The following is a 13,689-nucleotide window of genomic DNA, read 5'->3' on the forward strand; positions in this document are numbered from 1 at the left end:
TTTATCTAGTCCAACCTTCATGTCGATGTCCTAACGCCGTGATCCGGTCACTGCAGAGTTGCCTATACCTTCACTGATCACCATGACCCTGAAAATTAAAAAGGTCACATATACACTCACTGGCCACTTTATTAGGTACACCATGCTAGTAACGGGTTGGACCCCCTTTTGCCTTCAGAACTGCCTCAATTCTTCGTGGCAGAGATTCAACAAGGTGCTGGAAGCATTCCTCAGAGATTTTGGACCATATTGACATGATGGCATCACACAGTTGGCGCAGATTTGTCGGCTGCACATCCCTGATGCGAATCTCCCGTTCCACCACATCTCAAAGATGCTCTATTGGATTGAGATCTGGTGACTGAGGAGGCCATTTGAGTACAGTGAACTCATTGTCATGTTCAAGAAACCAATCTGAGATGATTCGAGCTTTATGACATGGCGCATTATCCTGCTGAAAGTAGCCATCAGATGCCTGTTCTTAGCTGAGAGGAGTGGTACCCAGTGTGGTCTTCTGCTGCTGTAGCCCATCTGCCTCAAAGTTCGACGCACTGTGCGTTCAGAGATGCTCTTCTGCCTACCTTGGTTGTAACGGGTGGCAATTTGAGTCACTGTTGCCTTTCTATCAGCTCGAACCAGTATGCCCATTCTCCTCTGACCTCTGGCATCAACAAGGCATTTCCGGCCACAGAACTGACGCTCACTGGATTTTTTTTCTTTTTCGGACCATTCTCTGTAAACCCTAGAGATGGTTGTGCGTGAAAATCCCAGTAGATCAGCAGTTTCTGAAATACTCAGACCAGCCCTTCTGGCACCAACAATCTTGCCACGTTCAAAGGCACTCAAATCACCTTTCTTCCCCATACTGATGCTCGGTTTGAACTGCAGGAGATTGTCTTGACCATGTCTACATGCCTAAATGCACTGAGTTGCCGCCATGTGATTGGCTGATTAGAAATTAAGTCTTAACACACAGTTGGACAGGTGTACCTAATAAAGTGGCCAGTGAGTGTATATGTATATATACATTTGTACATTTATACACTGAGCCACTGAAAACAGACAAGAGCCACATTATTAATATATATTTAGCTATTATGCAATCCACCCTTCCAAATGTAAACTAATCCACCGCTGTGTCCCTTGTTAACTATAATTATCCACTTTTCCCTTTCTCAATAAATATTTAAATTTAGCCACTGTACTCTTTCCCCAATTCATAACCAGTCACTTTCCTGTGTCCTCAGCGCCCCACCACTGCACACCACCCACCCCTTCAATTAAATAGATTTAAATGCCAACCTACACCCAATTCATTTTGTCATGTCCACTCACCCACTCCACATGGCCAATTTATTATACTTTCCTCTCTCACATCCTCCACCCCTTAATTATAATTTCCTTTCTCCCACCCTCACCCTCAATTTGTTATATTTCCCTCTCTCCCACTTCCACACTCAATTCATCATAATTTCCTGTCTCACTCATATTTCATTCACAGTATTGAAAAAAAAAGTACTGCAGATGAGCGAGCACTAAAATCTCGGATGCTCGTTACTCGAACCGAGCAATTCCTAATGCTCTGGTGCTTGTTTAGAGTAATGAGTACAATGGGAGTCAATTGGAAATCCTTGCATTTATACGACGTCCGCTACAAGGAGGTCTGAGGGTCAGTTAAAATGTTGAAATGGATAGAAAAAGTATTGAATGGAATGAGAACAGCATGAAGAAGAGTCTTGGAAGCATTTCTGCCCAGGTCAACAATGGTGTCACACTTTTACTTCACTTTAAGAACTGAAAAAAAACCAACTTGTTATTTACAGGAAATAAATGTTAAGAAACATTTTTTTTCCTTTATTATCACTTGTACGGTATATATGGGAACATTTAAAAAGGATTTAAAAAAATGATAATTTAAGTAAGCCAAAACTGAATTTTTGATTAAAAAATGGCAATTTCAGTGTAATCTATGAATGAAGCAAGAAGTGCCAAAAATTAAGGACTCAGAAGAACTCAAATACACCATGTATTAGACATAAAGGAGGGCCTCACACGTATTCTGTTCAAATTGTCATGTAAATGTACTCCTAGACTCATAAAGGCTATGCACTAAGTGCAAAGACTGACAAAAATTGCAAGCAGGGTCATCTATAACCCCTCAAGGCACCAACTGTAGTGCCTCATGAAAAAATTAAGAAAGTGTAGTTGTGGCACCTATATACTCATAAAATCTTTGCACACAGTGCAAAGCCAGGAAAAACTGAAAAGGAGGGTCATACAGTCATCCACAGACCCTTTTAGGCAACAACTTGTGGGGCTCATTAAAATATCTTAAAAGTGTAGTTGATGTAATAAAAAAGCCAAGAAGCCAGCGCTGCCTATGGTTAGTATGCAATGCATAAAGTGCATATGCACATATTGATTTCTAACTGTCCTTTAAAGTGAGACATTTGGCAAACAATTGATCAATTCTTTGAGCCACCTCACCACGTCGCAGCATTCTCAGATGGGGCATTCCTACTCTACTTTTTTTTATATACGCTGTGCCATTACGGTTTCCTAAATGTATTAAAAGCAAGACTATATTAAATGCAAATGTACCTGAAGCATTTCTGAAACACTCCCATGGCGCCAAAAGGGCAAGCGCAGATAAAGGCTGACCAGGTCAGGACAAAACATCCAGACATTTCAGATCTGACCTCCACACTGCCAAACCAGCAACCATGGAGGAAGGGTGAAACAGGCCCAGACACATACATAATCAAGTAGAACCTATAGGGGAGGGTAAGGCTGCAGTAAGAGTGTACAACAGCCTAGATCAATCACAATAAAGACAGATAAAATGGCGTGCATAACCAAGCGTGCACGGCAAAAAGTGGGGGTCAGCCACAAACCAATATCAAATAAAAAAGCCAAGAAGCCAGCGCTGCCTATGGTTAGTACACAATGCATAAAATGCATATGCACATATTAATTTCTAACTGTACTTTAAACTGAGACATTTGGCAACCAATTGATCAATTCTTTGAGCCACCGTGCCACGTCACGGCATTCTCAGATCGTGCAGTCCCACTCTACGTTTTTTATATACGCTGTGTAATTACGGCCTCCTAAATATATTAAAAGCAAGACTATATTAAAAACATAGAATAGGACTGCCCCTTCTGAGAATGCGGTGACATGGTGGGGTGGCTCAAGAATTGATCAATTGTTTGACAAATGTCTCAGTTTAACCCCTTTACCACCAAGGGTGGTTTGCACGTTAATGACCGGGCCAACTTTTACTGTCCCTTTATGAGGTAATAACTCTGGAACGCTTTCATGGATCATGGTGATTCTGACAGTGTTTTCTCATGATGTATTGACTTCATGTTAGTGGTAAAATTTAATTGACATAACTTGCGATTATTTGTGAAAAAAATGGAAATTTGGCAAAAATTTAGAAAATTTCACAATTTTCCAAGTTTGAATTTTCATTCCCTTAAATCACAGAGATATGGCACACAAAATACTTAATAAGTTACATTTCCCACATGTTTACTTTACATCAGCACAATTTTGGAACCAAAATTTTTTTTGTTAGGAAGTTATGATTTCCAAGTTGACCAGTGATTTGTCATTTTTACAACACTATTTTTTAAGGGACCACATCAGATTTGAAGTCATTTTGAGGGGTCTATGTGATAGAAAATACCCAAAAGTGACACCATTCTAACAACTGCAGCCCTCAAGGTGCTCAAAACCACATTCAATAAGTTTATTAACCCTTCAGGTGCTTCACATGAATTTTTTGAATGTCAAAAAAATGAACATTTAACTTTTTTCACAAAAAAATTACTTCAGGTCCAATTTTTTTTATTTTACCAAAACTAACAGGAGAAATTGGACCCCAAAAGTTATTGTGCAATTTGTCCTGAGTGCGCTGATACCCCATATATGGAGGGAACCACGGTTTCGGCGCATGGCAGAGCACGGAAGGGAAGGAGCACAGTTTGACTTTTTTAACACAAAATTGGCTGGAATTGAGATTGGACACCATGATGTGTTTGGAGAGCCCCTGATGTGCCTAAACAGTGGAAACCCTCCACAAGTAAACCCCATTTTGGAAACTATACCCCCAAGGAACTTATCTAGCTGTGTGGTGAGAACTTTGAACCCCCAAGTGCTTTACAGAAGTTTATAAAGTCCAGCTGTAAAATTAACAAATCATATTTTTTTCACAAAAATGATCTTTTCACCCCCAATTTTTATTTTCCCAAGGGAAACAGGACGCCAAAAATAATTGTGCAATTTGTCCTGAATACGCTGAAACCCCATATTTGGGGGTAAACCACTGTTTGGGCGCATGGCAGAGCTCAGAAAGGAAGGAGCGTTGTTTGACTTTTTCAACGCAAAATTGGCTAGAATTGAGATCGGGCGCCATGTCGCGTTTGAAGAGCCCCTGATGAGCCTGAACAGTGGAAACCCTCCACAAGTAACCCCATTTTGGAAACTATACCCCCAAAGGAACTTATCTAGATATTTGGTGAGCACTTTGAACCCTCAAGTGCTTCACAGAAGTTTATAACACCCGGGCATGAAAATAGAAAAATCATATTTTTTTCACAAAAATTATATTTTAGTCCCCAATTTTTCATTGTCCCAAGGGTAACAGGAGAAATCGGACAACAAAATTTGTTGTCCAATTTGTCCTGACTATGCTGATTTGCCATATGCATATGTGGGATAAAACTACTGTATGGGCACACGTCGGGGCTCGGAAGGAAAGTGGTGACGTTTTGGAATGCAGACTTTAATGGAATGGTCTGCGAGTGTCATGTCACATTTGGACAGCCCCTGATGTGCCTAAACAGTGGAAACCCCATACAAGTGACCCCATTCTGGAAACTAGACCAACTAAGAAACCTATCTAGATGTATAGTGAGCACTTTGAACCCCCAAGCGCTTCACAGAAGTTTATAACGCCTGGGCATGAAAATAAAAAAATCATATTTTTTCCACAAACATGATCTTTTAGTCCCCATTTTTTTATTTTCCCATGGGTAACAGGAGAAATTGGACCCCAAAAGTTGTTTTTGAATTTGTCCTGAGTACGCTGATACCCCATATGTGGTAGAAAACTACTGTATGGGCACACGTTGGGGCTTGGAAGGGAAGTAGTGATGTTTTGGAATGCAAACTTTGATGGAATGATCTGCGGGTGCCATGTCGCGTTTAGACAGCCCCTGATGTGCCTAAACAGTGGAAACCCTACACAAGTGACCCTATTTTGGAAACTAGACCTGCCAGGGAACTTACCTAGATGTGTGGTGAGCTCTTTGAACCCCCAAATGCTTCACAGAAGTGTCAAGAACACCGCACTGCACTTGCTCACTGAGCCAGTGCGTGTGTCCTGAGTACAAAGACTGTGCCCAAAGATACCTGCAGAGCGGGGTCTCAGTGGTGACGATGCATGCTCCAAGCTCACAGGACCTGAAGCACGTGATAGCTGGGGGCGTGGCCTCAGCTCCACAGAGTCAGGAGCTGCAGGGGAACTCCTAGAAAGGTAACTACAGGGCAATGTTACCAAGGGGCATAGACAGAGACAGAAACCAGATCAAGCCGGGTAAAAGCACGAGATAGCAATACAGTATCAAAGGATTAGACAGAATGGATAGTCAGGACGTAGCAATAGATCAGATAACCAGAACGAGCAATAGACGGTACAATAGGGACAAACTGTAACGGAGTAACGATAGCCAAGTCAGGAGGTCAGAACCAGAAAAGACAATAGTACCCAAACGAGAGACGGAGTACAGAGTGAGGGAACAGACCGGATCATGCATGGGAAGCAAACAAGCAACGCAGAATACACGCACACCAGGGGTCAGACACACCAGAACAACAGTATAGCTGACAGGGAACCCTGGTAAAGAGAGAGTATAAATACCCCTCCCAGATCCGGAAAGAGGCCACAAACACTTAACCCTGTGAGTGCAGGGAAAGAACCCTGTTCAAACCATGACAAGAAGTTTATAACTTAGAGCCATAAAAATAAAAAATCATTTTTTTCCACAAAAATGATCTTTTAGTCCCCAATTTTTTATTTACTCAAGGTAAACAGGAGATATTGGACCCCCAAAGTTGTTGTGCAATTTGTCCTGTGTAGGCTGAAACCCCATATCTGGAGGTAAACCACTGTTTGGGCACATGGCAGAGCTTGAAAAAGGAAGAGCATCGTTTGACTTTTTCAAAACAGAATTGGCTGGAATTGAGATTAGATGCCATGTCACGTTTGGCGAGCCCCTGATTTGCCTGAACAGCGGAAACCTCCCAATTTTAACTCCAACCCTAACCCCAACACACCCCTAGCCCTAACCCTAGTCCTAACCCTAACCCTAATCCTAATGGGAAAATGGAAATAAATACATTTTTTTTATTTTATTATTTTTCCCTAACTAAGGGGATGACAAAGGGGGGTTTGATTTACAATTCATGGTGGGTTTTTATGTTTGGCAGCTGTCACACGCTAAAAGACGTTTTTTATTGCCATAAATAGTTTTTTCATCACCACGTTTTGAGAGCTATAATTTTTCCATATTTTGGCCCACAGAGTCATGTGAGGTCTTATTTTTTGCGCGACGAGTTGACATTTTTATAGGTGCCATTTTTGGGCACATGACATTTTTTGATCGCTTTTTATTTCTATTTTTGTGACGCAGAATGAACAAAAACTAGCAATTCATGAATTCCTTTGGGGGGGCGTTTACAGCATTCCGCGTGTGGTAAAATTGATAAAGCGGTTTTATTCTTCGGGTCAGTATGATTACAACTATACCTAATTTATATTTTTTCTATGTTTTGGCGCTTTTATACGATAAAAACAATTTTATATAAAAAAAATTATTTTTGCATTGCTTTATTCTGCGAGCTATAACTATTTTTATTTTTCCACTGATGATGCTGTATGGCAGCTCGTTTTTTGCTTGACAAGATGACGGTTTCAGTGGTGCCATGTTTATTTATATTTATGTTATTGATCATATTATTGCACTTTTTGTTCGTATGTATGTTTGTATGATGATAAAGCAGTGTTTTTTGCCTTGTTTTTTCTTTTTTTTGAAGGGGTTCACTAAAGGGGTTAACTAGAGGGACAGTTTTATAGGGCGAGTCATTACACTAAATATGTGAACGTTTATTGTTTTTTTTATTTACATAAAGAAATGTATTTTTTGGGGAATATTTTTTTTCCGTTATTTAAGAATTTTTAAAAAATTATTTTTACACATGTTAATTTTTTATTTTTTTTTACTTTTTTACATTGTCCCAGTGTGGGACATTACTATATAGTGTCAAATCGCTGATCTGACACTTTGCATAGCATTGTGTCAGATCAGCAATCTGACAGCCAGTGCAGAAGGCTTCTCAGCCCCTGCTCTCAGCAGACACTGAGAAGCCACCTCCCTGCAGGACCCAGAAGGACCCCGCAGCCATCTTGAATCCAGGATCCTGCAGGGAAGAGGCTCTCAGAACAACGCAGGCACATCACGTTGTTCTGAGGGTCTCAGGGAAGCACGCAGGGAGCCCCCTCACTTCGTGATGCTTCCCTATGCCCCTGTAACACTGCGATCATGTTTGATAGCAGTGTGACAGGGTTTAATGTGCTGAGTAGAGTTGAGCGACTTTTGGTTTTTTAGGGTCGCGTTTCGTTTCGTGAAACCCTACTTTTCCAAAAGTCGGGTCGAGCAAGATCGTCCGATTATAGGGAAAAGTCGGGGTCGTCCCGAAACACGAAACCCAATGTAAGTCAATGGGGAATAAAAGTCGGCAGTGAGAGGAGGACAGGAAACACACCTACATTGCCCATTTGAATGCCAAAAGCATCAATTCTTCTTACTTAAGCTTGTCAACCTTAATTAACTTCATAATACAAGTTACGCACTGAAAAATGGGGGTTATTTGGCTAAAGTTGTGGGGGGGGAGGGCTGGCTGCAGGTTTTCATGTGCCCTGGGCGAAAGAGCGCCCCTTTAACACATACCACAACTCATCATGCTCCGATACGGCAGAGAAATAGCGGTATAGTACAATGAAAAATACTTCACTTTTTACAGCTCATGACGAGGCCCATCTATTTCTCCATACAGAATCATTGGTCCCATATAATGTTTGAAACAGTATATGATGAGCTCCACATAATGCTACAGTATATGTTGGTCCCCATGGATGAAGCTCCACTGTCTTATGGGCCCAAATAATGCTCCAAACATAATGGGCCCTATTTCTAATGCTCTAGTGTATAATGAGCCCTGTAAATGCTGCTCCAGTGTCTGATGTCCACCTTTGGAATGTTCCAGTGTATGGTGGGCCCCATCTATCATTCTCCAGAGTATAGTGATCCCCAAAAATTGCTGTCCCAACATTGAAAACAATCAAATAAGTCACCTCGCTAGGGAATCCCTGTACTTGTCTGGATTCCTCGTCGTCCCCATCTTCCATCTCACTGCACAGTATTTCAACTTTGCAAGTGCTGTGATCCTGGGCAAGCAGGGGGGGCCCACTCGTTGGCGACGGCACTGGCACAGGGCCCCTGATAGTACGGTGGTGTGTCTGATGGCGGGTGGGCCGAACCTGCACTTTCATCTGAAGCTTCCTCTTTGTCACCGTGTAAGATGGAACTGTATATGGGAAGGGTAACCTGAGTTTCATCAGGGTCAGATTCAGGTCGTGTAGCGTGCGAGGGGAATGTAGTGGTCTGGGTCAATGTACCAGCAGATTCATCGAGCAGTGGCTGGGCATCAGTGCACTTGTGTCGCCCCCAGGAGTACGGTAGCCACAGTGGCATTACCTTCTTCCTAGGGAGTGTGATGTCATGCTTGGGAGCAACGAAGGATCTCTCTAGCAGGTTAATTGATTGGGCGGCGTTATTCCCACGAGTCATGACCCTCCAAACAGCGTTCATGAAGGCAAAGTGTTTGTTTTACGTGGGCAGTATGGTTGCAAAGCTGAACCTTAAAGGAATGTCCAGAAGGGCACCACCAGGAGTGGAGCCTACGGTTAAATTCGACTCCACCTGGGAAACCTCAACCATGCCAGCTACAGAACAGATGCACACATTGCAAGCTTAATTCCGTTAACGAACGAGACTCCGTCATGCCCCGCCGTCCGAGTCCGGCTTACTAGAGGGACACGTGAGGCTCTGGCACATGAGATTGGCCAATAACTGGTGTGTCATGCCCTTACATGTCCGTGGCTGCATGTGCGCTACACTGAAAAGGCCAGCGTTTGTCGCTTACAGGTGCAGATAACCCGCTGAACAACGTTAGTGATGGGGATCACTGATTACAATTATTACCCGCGAACAATGATTTCCCAGTAAGTGCAGGTCAACCGCAGTTCCGGAATTAGGCCTAACCGTCATTCCTGAAAAAATGAAAAACTTACGTGTGCAAACCACAGGTGCTGTAGCTTGCTTAACAGCTCGCCAGCCGTTCTCACGCCCAGTATGGATTACACGTGATTGCACAAAGGTGAGAAAGGGTACCGTATCCCCAGATAACATGTATGGATAGCGTACACATTCAAAATATATGTCTATACATCAGGAGGCAGGCTCAGACGGTGTTAGGCCCAGTATGGATTGCACGTGATTGCACAAAGGTTAGAAAGGGTACCGTTTCCCCGGATAACATGTATGGATAGCGTACACATTCAAAATATATGTCTCAGGAGGCAGGCTCAGACGGTGTTAGGCCCAGTATGGATTGCACGTGATTGCACAAAGGTTAGAAAGGGTACCGTATCCCCGGATAACATGTATGGATAGCGTACACATTCAAAATATATGTCTCAGGAGGCAGGCTCAGACGGTGTTAGGCCTAGTATGGATTGCACAAAGGTTAGAAAGGGTACCGTATCCCCAGATAACATGTATGGATAGCGTACACATTCAAAATATATGTCTCGGGAGGCAGGCTCAGACGGTGTTAGGCCCAGTATGGATTGCACGTGATTGCACAAAGGTTAGAAAGGGTACCGTATCCCCGGATAACATGTATGGATAGCGTACACATTCAAAATATATGTCTCAGGAGGCAGGCTCAGACGGTGTTAGGCCCAGTATGGATTGCACGTGATTGCACAAAGGTTAGAAAGGGTACCGTATCCCCGGATAACATGTATGGATAGCGTACACATTCAAAATATATGTCTCAGGAGGCAGGCTCAGATGGTGTTAGGCCCAGTATGGATTGCACGTGATTGCACAAAGGTTAGAAAGGGTACCGTTTCCCCGGATAACATGTATGGATAGCGTACACATTCAAAATATATGTCTCAGGAGGCAGGCTCAGACGGTGTTAGGCCCAGTATGGATTGCACATGATTGCACAAAGGTTAGAAAGGGTACCGTTTCCCCGGATAACATGTATGGATAGCGTACACATTCAAAATATATGTCTCAGGAGGCAGGCTCAGATGGTGTTAGGCCCAGTATGGATTGCACAAAGGTTAGAAAGGGTACCGTATCCCCGGATAACATGTATGGATAGCGTACACATTCAAAATATATGTCTCAGGAGGCAGGCTCAGACGGTGTTAGGCCCAGTATGGATTGCACGTGATTGCACAAAGGTTAGAAAGGGTACCGTATCCCCGGATAACATGTATGGATAGCGTACACATTCAAAATATATGTCTCAGGAGGCAGGCTCAGACGGTGTTAGGCCCAGTATGGATTGCACGTGATTGCACAAAGGTTAGAAAGGGTACCGTATCCCCAGATAACATGTATGGATAGCGTACACATTCAAAATATATGTCTCAGGAGGCAGGCTCAGGCGGTGTTAGGCCCAGTATGGATTGCACGTGATTGCACAAAGGTTAGAAAGGGTACCGTATCCCCGCATAACATGTATGGATAGCGTACACATTCAAAATATATGTCTCAGGAGGCAGGCTCAGACGGTGTTAGGCCCAGTATGGATTGCACGTGATTGCACAAAGGTTAGAAAGGGTACCGTTTCCCCGGATAACATGTATGGATAGCGTAGACATTCAAAATATGTCTCAGGAGGCAGGCTCAGACGGTGTTAGGCCCAGTATGGATTGCACGTGATTGCACAAAGGTTAGAAAGGGTACCGTTTCCCCGGATAACATGTATGGATAGCGTACACATTCAAAATATATGTCTATACATCAGGAGGCAGGCTCAGACGGTGTCAGGCACAGTATGGATTTGACGGCCCAGACTACACAGCGGAGGAGCAGGGAGAGGTAAAGATTGCAAATGCCGGGGCCCTGCCCAAGCAAGGGGGGCCCACTCGTGGGCATCGGTACTGGCACTGGGCCCCTCATAGTACGGCGGTGTGTCTGACGGCGGGTGTGCACCACCACCGTCAGAGACACTTGATTGCACTATGAAGGACCCTGTGCCAGTGCCCGCGCCCAAGAGTCGGCCTACCCACCTGTCCAGGGCAACGGCACTCGCACGGTGTCGTGCGCTAGGTGGTGACCCCGGCCATGGGGGGGGGAGGCAGCACAGTTAGGGAGTTTTAGAAAGTGGCATATGTTGATGTTGGACATTCAGCTGATGCAAAAGGTGAAATAGGTCAAGTCCCAGGAAGAGGTGGACCAAAGCAAGCCATTTTTCTGTCACCCTATGTGTCATCAGAGGAAGGTGGGACAAAATACTTGGAAACCCATGCGTGGTTCATTTTAATGAAGGTTAGATCATCCACATTTTGGGTTGACAGACGGGTCCTTTTTTCTGTCAGGATTGATCCAGCTGCACTGAAGACTCTTTCCGATAGCACACTTGCAGCTGGGCAAGCGAGCTCCTGTAAGGCATATTGTGCCAATTCAGGCCAGGTGTCCAGTTTAGCGGCCCAATAGTCAAAGGGGAATGACCTGTGTGGGAGAACATCGATATGGGAGGAAAAGTAGTTTGTAATCATAGTTGACAACTGCTGTCTCCTGTCACTTTCCATCGATGCAGTATTACCAGTTGTGTGAGCGGTACTTGAAAAATCAGTCCACAACATTGTCATGAAACCCCTGTCTCCAACGCCACTTCTGCTGTGTGCACCACGTACACCTCTGCCAAGCTGCCCCCGGCCCGTACGGCTCGTGTGAGAACCATCACCGCTGCTGTGTGCTGGGAATGCCTCAAGCAACCGATTTACCAGAGTTGCTTGTTTATTAGCCAATATTAGGTCAAGGTTCTCCTGTGGTATGATGTTTTGTAATTTGCCTTTATAGCATGGATCCAGGATGCTGGCCAACCAGTAGTCATCATCGTTCATCATTTTGGCAATGCGTGGGTCCCTTTTTAGGATCTGCAAGGCATAATCTGACATGTGGGCCAATGTTCCCGGTGTCAATGATGCACTGCGAGTGCTGGTTGGAGGAGCACTTTCTGGCAAATCCACATCCCTCCAGTCACGCACAAACCCTGTACCAGACCTTGCCACTCCAACATTTTCACTTGCCCCACGAGATGCATCCTCCTCCCCTAAGTAATCATCCCCATCATCATCCTCCTCCTCCTCTTCTTCCTCCACCTCGTCCAGGAGAGGTCCCTGAGCAGACAATGGCTGAATGTCATCAAGGATTCCCTCCTCCTCTTCCTCCTCATCAACATTGGCTGCAGACGCCTGCTCCTTAAGGTGCGTCAAAGTTTTCATGAGCAGACGCATAAGTGGGATGCTCATGCTTAGAATGGCGTCGTCTGTGCTTACCAGCCGTGTGCATTCCTCAAAACACTGAAGGACTTTACAGAGGTCTTTCAGCTTCGACCACTGCACACCTGTCAACTCCATGTCTGCTCTCAAAGTGTCTGGCCTTGTATCCTCCCACAAATGCATTATGGCCTGCCTCTGCTCGCACAGCCGCTCCACCATGTGCAGGGTGGAGTTCCACCTTGTTGCAATGTCGATAATGAAGCGGTGGTTGGGAAGGTGGAGCAATCGCTGCAGCTTCTGCATACGAACGGAGTGTACAGGCGACCGGCGGATGTGCGCGCACAGTCTTCGCACCTTCTGGAGCAGGGCTGTTAACTCCGGATAATTTTTGAGGAAGCACTGCACCACCAGGTTCAAGGTGTGAGCCAAGCAAGGTATATGGCTGAGTTTTGAAAGGGCTATGGCTGCCACAAAATTACGGCCGTTATCACTAACTACCTTGCCTGCCTCAAGATGTACACTGCCCAGCCATGACTCAGTTTGTCACTTCAAGTACTCGGCCAGCACCTCGGCGGTGTGTCTGTTGCCCAAACACATCATCTGCAACACAGCCTGCTGACGCTTTCCACTAGCTGCTCGATAGGGGGACACATCGTGTGCAACAGTGGCAGCTGCAGATGGAGTGCTCGTACGACTGCGCTCTGTGGACGAGCTTTCGCTTCTGGAGGAGGAGGAGGAGGGTCGAACGCCTACAGCCAACTGTTTCCTATACCGTGGGCTAGGCAGCACTGTCCCACCACCGCTGTCCCCTGTGGACCCTGCATCCACCACATTAATCCAGTGCGCAGTGATGGACACGTAACGGCCCTGGCCATGCCGACTGGACCATGCATCAGTTGTGAGGTGCACCTTTCCGCACACTGACTGCTTGAGTGCATGGACAATGCGGTCTTTCACATGATGGTGGAGGGCTGGGATGGCTTTGCGAGAGAAGAAGTGGTGACTGGGTAGGTCATAGCGTGGTACTGCAT

Source organism: Dendrobates tinctorius, unplaced genomic scaffold (assembly GCF_039654945.1).
Source record: "Dendrobates tinctorius isolate UK_male_01 unplaced genomic scaffold, ASM3965494v1 ptg000209l, whole genome shotgun sequence".
NCBI classification, from domain to species: domain Eukaryota; kingdom Metazoa; phylum Chordata; class Amphibia; order Anura; family Dendrobatidae; genus Dendrobates; species Dendrobates tinctorius.